At 39.5% G+C, this 6,036-nt stretch overlaps 1 protein-coding gene and 1 long non-coding RNA gene across 3 annotated transcripts in view; both read right to left on the reverse strand.

Moving 5' to 3' along the window:
* alk (ALK receptor tyrosine kinase) overlaps positions 1-6,036 on the reverse strand; it is a gene marked incomplete in the record, with an annotated part of 583,514 nt that overhangs the window by 245,577 nt on the left and 331,901 nt on the right.
* The window catches only part of LOC118597978, a 2,114-nt gene continuing 887 nt past the window's right edge, over positions 4,810-6,036 (reverse strand). Inside the window, exon 2 of the long non-coding RNA XR_004947011.1 lies at positions 4,810-5,894. This is a non-coding gene — a long non-coding RNA (uncharacterized LOC118597978). The remainder of the gene's footprint in view (positions 5,895-6,036) is intronic.

Genomic DNA, 6,036 nt, shown 5'->3' on the forward strand with positions numbered 1-6,036 from the left:
TGATCAATACTCCAGTGTTCTTTAATAAATGTTTTACAAAGGATGATCAGAAGTATTTTTGACGAGTATGGATCTGTAACAGAATTGATTAATATATTTCAGTTGGTAACAGACATCATTTGGCTGCACGTGGGGGGTGGGGTTGTGTCCATATTTGTGGATTTGGTAAAATCGTGGATGCCTCTGGTCCCAAACCCCTGCGAATAATTGAGGATTTCTGTGTGTATATAAACGCAATTTAGATGATCAGGCTTCCATGGCGTGCTTCAATTTCTGGTAAAGCACACTTTGTTGAGCAATATCTCACTTAGTGTGCTATCCATAGAGCTGTGAAGGAAGATTTGTACCACTTCAACATCTCACACATCAAGCCTCTTCCACTTGTGCTAGTAGAATACACTTTTAGCATTTTGTCACTCATTTTTGAACACTGTAAAACTTGAATTATTGTTACACTTGTGCTTTCAGATATTTTTAATTTGTGCCGCTTTGCCTCCTAATTCATATCTCTTGTTGATTTTGGTTTGAGTCAGACTGCATTTAACTGTTGAATACATTCAACAAGTTGCATATTTGGCTCAATCTCATACTTCTGGCATGTTTTAACTTCTTGATCATGTCTACTGAGCCAAAGGGCTCAAATGATGCCAGCAGCAAGAGCTGAGTAGTGTGAAACAGACGCACAGCAGGCTCTTGAATTGTTCCATCTTTTTTAATGAGTTCTAGTGATGGATCTGGTGGAGCACTTGCATTTAGATAAGGCTTGAATGCTATTTTGGCAGTGGTATAGAAAATCACCTAATGAATGTTAAACAAAAACAAAATCAAAGTTTGCATAATTTGGAAAAAAATAATGAAGGAAGAAAACGTTCAGATAAACATAAATTAATTGACTGACTTTGTTGAGTGTTATGTTTTGTGTGCTGAACTTCAGTCAGCTCTAGGTGGTTTCAGTGAAAGTTGAGTCCAAATGATTTTTTTTCTTTTTTTTTTTTCAAGTTTTGTAAATGTGTTGAGCTTAAAGGGGCCCTACCATGAAAATGCTACTTTTCGAGGTTTTAAATGCCTTTTACTCTTTATTCTTCACTACAAAGAACCCCAAAGCAGTATTTTGATCCGGTCATGCAATTAAGAGTAATCCTCTAAAAACCGGCACAGTCTGCAGCAGCCCCTCCCATACCCACAAAAACGAGCGGTTGGAAACGTGCTGATGTAAGATTGATGCCAGATCAATGTATTGGCGTAGGGAATATTTTCTTTGTATGCTTTTGGCCCCCTGATACCAGTTGGGCATAGTTACAACACCATAGTCTGAGTATTGTTGCTGATCATATCCATTATGACCACAGAGAACCATCTTCCAGCAATATAAGGGTCCATGTCATAAAGCTGGAATAATCTCAGACTGGTTTCTTGAACATGACAATGAACTCATTGTCATGTTCAAGACCTCCACAGTCACCAGATCTCAACCCAATGGATAACCTTTAAGATGTGGTGGAATAGGAAATTGGCATCATGGATGTGTAGCCAACAAATCTGCAGCAACTGTGTGATGCTGTCATGTCAATATGGACCAAACTCTCTGTGGAATGTTTACAGTATATTGTTGAATCTACGCCACCATGGATTAAGGCAGTTCTGAAGGCAAAGGGGATCTAACCTGGTACTAGCAATTTGCACCAAACAAAGTGGCTGGTGAATGTATATATGTATATATGGTGTGAGAAAGTTTGCCAAGCATAAATTATTATAATAAAACCATAGAAAGAGATTCTAGTCAAACACTAAAAAGACTCATGAAGTATATAAGCTTGAATTAAAAACCTTGTTATGCGTCGATGCTGTCCTTGTATTTGCTGAAAAAAATATAGTAAAATTCCCTTTTACACATTTCCAAAACAACAAAAATGTCACTAAATTTTGAAAAAATACCAATAAGTTTTGTTTATTGAAGAAAATAAACTAGAGAGAAATTGCTCTACATTTTCAGAGATTAATGTGGTGACAAGGGGAAAAAAGAGGGAAAATACTCACAAGTGATAATGAGAGAAACTGTTATAGACTCAGAACATCAAAGATAGAGATCTATGATTCAGTTAAACAACTTAAACACTTTTCACTCTTTCTAAAAACAGAACAGCTATTCACAACATCCCCTCGTTTGTTCTCGGTGCCTCCAGCAGCTTTCCTTCAGACAGAAAACCGTTAATCATTACTTCCTCTAAAATTCACCACAAACATAACAGGAGATCATTACTGGTCCAGTGTTTTTTATCTTGGGATAAATGAACACTTTATCTTTAAAGTGCAGCTCTTTCTCAGATTTAAAAGACATAAAAAAACCCAAAATGTGTATGAAAGCAGTTGCAACGCAATTAAAAAGCTGCTAACTGCTAAGCACAAGCTTTAAGGCAAACTTTGCCTTTAAAGCAAGTTCTAAATATGCATACCGCTGTAACTTTTGTTTCATTATGTAAGTTTGGAGTTGAACCCTGAAAACATCTGGCCCTCTGACCCCCTCAGTCTTCTAAGAGGAAGAGAACACCATCTACTGACTGAAACAATTAAAAAAGAGCAAGACATGTACGATGAGACGGAATAGGAAAACCAGTACATCTCAATTTTGAGTGGCTTCTTTTCCTTCCCTTAATAACTTCATTATGTAGCTCATCAGGGTTTTTTTCTTCAACATTCCCCCAGTTCTGCACATCTACAGTGTCTAGTCTTTGTTTTTCCAAAGCACCCTCGGCAACGGGCATTCAAGTGATCACTTCCAATGAAAAGTCTTTGGCCGAATCGGAATTCTTCCCTCACCCTTACATTTGGCCCTCCAAACGGAGTTATGGAAAGATAGTGTCTTTAAATTCGGACGACCTTCCCACTTGTGTGATCATCAAAAGTCCCCAGTCAGCTACGTTAACGCGGAGCTGCTAGCGGTCGAAATACATAACAATATCAGTTTTATAGCTTTAACCCTTGTGTTATCTTCTGGGTTCCAGATGACCCAAGCCTTACATTGGCATGTTATCCGTTCCATGACAAATGTGGATGAAGGGGGACAGGATTTCATGTCTGCCACGGATACTCGTGAAAATCAAAAATCATTGAAAAAATAAGTTCAGCGTTCTGTCTTATGGGGTCCAGATGACCCTACTCCCAACGTCAACAGACCTAGGAGAGCACAAAGGTTAAAAAGGTCATGCAAAACAAAAAGTCATTATTTACATTTAAATGTAAATTTCTATGCTTCATATCACACCCTCACGCATTTCATCCTCATGGCGGAGGGTTCTCCATCCCTCTGTGGCGAGGGTTAGACCTTTAAAAGGTATTTTGGACAACCGTTTCCCTTCAAATGCCCCTACAATTGAAGGGGTTGGGAGACACCGGAGTGTGGGGGAAGAATTCGGATTCAACCTACGTAAATGCACAAATATGCCCATTTCGTGTTCAAAACATTTGCGTTCTTGCGTCGCTATGGAAGATTTTAAGTCTGTTTTTTAGGCTCTATGTTGACAACATGTAGCCATTGGTTGGACTTTGACCAATCAGGGATTCGGATTCGGTAGGGACATAATAGTAGTAGTTTTGAATTCATCGAAGTGCCAACTGTTTGAGATTTGATAATTCTATGACAAGTCTTTCATACAGTAGAGTAGAGCCGTTATAGAAAAAGCCTGATGTAAGATAATGTGCACCAAGCCTCCACCAACCGTAGGTGGTGGAGTATCCGGTAGCGACGTTTCAGTGTGAACACCATGCGTGTTCAAGACATGCTAAAGGTTAGCACAACTGTTTCTGCATTCATCACCATCATTTCCTTCTTTCCATTACACATGTAAGCACCTGTCAACCCATTTCCATTACTGTCTTTGACCTCCCTGACTGGCTGCACATCCTGCTCATCTCTATATCTTTGGCTCATTAACCAGTACAAGTCATCACTCTCCTTCTTTCTCCACCACTGATTCTTCATCCCATCATCCTTTGCTGTATGCGTGCAGTCTCCATTTACATCTGCTTTGCAGTGACTGAATTCTTTTATCACTAGTGTGCTCCTACTTCTGCTTTTATAAGTCACCTTATGTCCCTGTTTCTTCTAGAAGCAATGATTTATTTCAGGCATATCCCTCCTTTTAACAAAGTCTACCACCATCTATCATTCTGTGTTTCTGAATACCGAACCTACCCATCACTTCCTTATCACCTCTGATCCCTTCACTAACATGTCTGCTGAAGTCGCCAGTCTTTCACCTCTCAGCATCACCTTGTCTAAAACCCTCCACAGTTTTTCCCTCTATTTTAGCTCACGTCATACTAGCCGGACATAAAAATGTTCCACATCACACCTTCAACTTCCAGCTTGGGACTCATCGCTCCATCTGACACACTTCATCTCAGAAGATTTTATCAGCAACTCCAGGTCTTGAGGGCTGCTATGTGATTTCCAGATATCCAAGGCCTACTCATGACTGATTACCTGGGTCAGCCAATTAGAACATACTAGAGCAGAATATGTTGGAAAACATCCAGGAATACGGCCCTCGAGGAGTTGCGTATATCTCTGGAACTTATCCACCATGTCGAAGACAAACAAACAATGACAAAATATTTTAAATTGGGCTTCTAACCTTTACTGTTGCGAAGTCTGATGACCTGAACACTTCTGTATTCATGTCCCTTTTTTTTCACAACAGGAATGATGTGTAATTTTTATGTGTAATTTTTTTAAAGTCCCACTCCAATTATCTTTTGGTCTATTGTAAAATCATTCCCAGTGGCCTTTTAGTTATCATTATTATTCTGTTTTTTTTTTTGTCTGCTCATGATTCACAACAAAGAAATACTCTGAAACGCAATTTTGAGCGCTATTATCTTTATATGTGTCCTCCTCCATCATGCTACATGTTAAAAACAAATTTTTCATTGGAATGGGTCTCAAGGCCAAGTCCCGTTGAAATGACAGTCATGTTTGTGATCAACAGGCTTATCTTGAGTTGTGTATCAGTGCCTCTTCCTGACAGACATTTGATTGGTCCACAAAGGCACTGGGTTGTTCTCTGCTACACTGCCATGTCATAAGGAACATCCCACGCATACTAGAATACCATTTGCAGCAGATTATTTTTGATGATACAATTGATTTGATTCAATGAAAGAGAACAGGAGTGACACAACAACAAAAAGTTTCAAAAATGTAGTGGTTGAACAGCGTTGTTTTTTCCAAATAACCAGAAAGTCGAGTGAGCTGGAGTAATGACTGAAACAGGTTAGCTATAATATCAGCCTGAGGGACTGAGTGTGTGGGCCGAGCTGATTAAGTAGCCTTTTTTGTACTTAAAAGGGGTCTTTCCCAAATGAATGAGTGGTTCCATGTGCACAGCAGTTTGATTTGTAATATGAGCCAAGGAGTAAACATAAATAAGATTTGCTTCACATCTTCAAATGTCTGACAACAAAGGAGCATCAAATTTCAGAGACCATGAAAGCAATTCCAAAGTAAGGTTGTTCATTTACATATCTTCTACTTTGTACTCCCCTTATTTTCATTTTGATGCCAGCTTCCTGTACGCCCTTCATTATTCAGGAACTCATTGCCCAAAGACTTCACCATCTGTTCTTCATGGAACCTTTAAGTACTACAATTATCAGGTCATTTGCTTGGTGAATACATTTGTACTCCTACCAAATGGAACGTTGTGATGAAGAGAACAGAAAAGTGGAGAATGGCATAGTGGGGTTACAGCTACTGTCGTGCAAGTTATTTGTCATAGCCATACAGGCGGCTATGGTGCAGCAGTAGGGGAGTCGACTCTTGATCTGAAGATTACAGGTTCGATTCCCGCCTTGCTCGCCCATGCGTCAAAGCGTCCTTGGGCAAGACACTGAACCTCAAAGACTTTAGTAGAAGCGTGTGAATTAAAGTAATTTTGTGCACCCGTACAGGGGTTGACCCATGGGTGCTGCTGTTAAGCGTATATTGTGGTCACTTGATTAGCGGATATAGACCACAATGCATTGCGGTCGAACAAT

The sequence above is a fragment of the Oryzias melastigma genome, linkage group LG22 (genome assembly GCF_002922805.2).
Source record: "Oryzias melastigma strain HK-1 linkage group LG22, ASM292280v2, whole genome shotgun sequence".
NCBI lineage: Eukaryota > Metazoa > Chordata > Actinopteri > Beloniformes > Adrianichthyidae > Oryzias > Oryzias melastigma.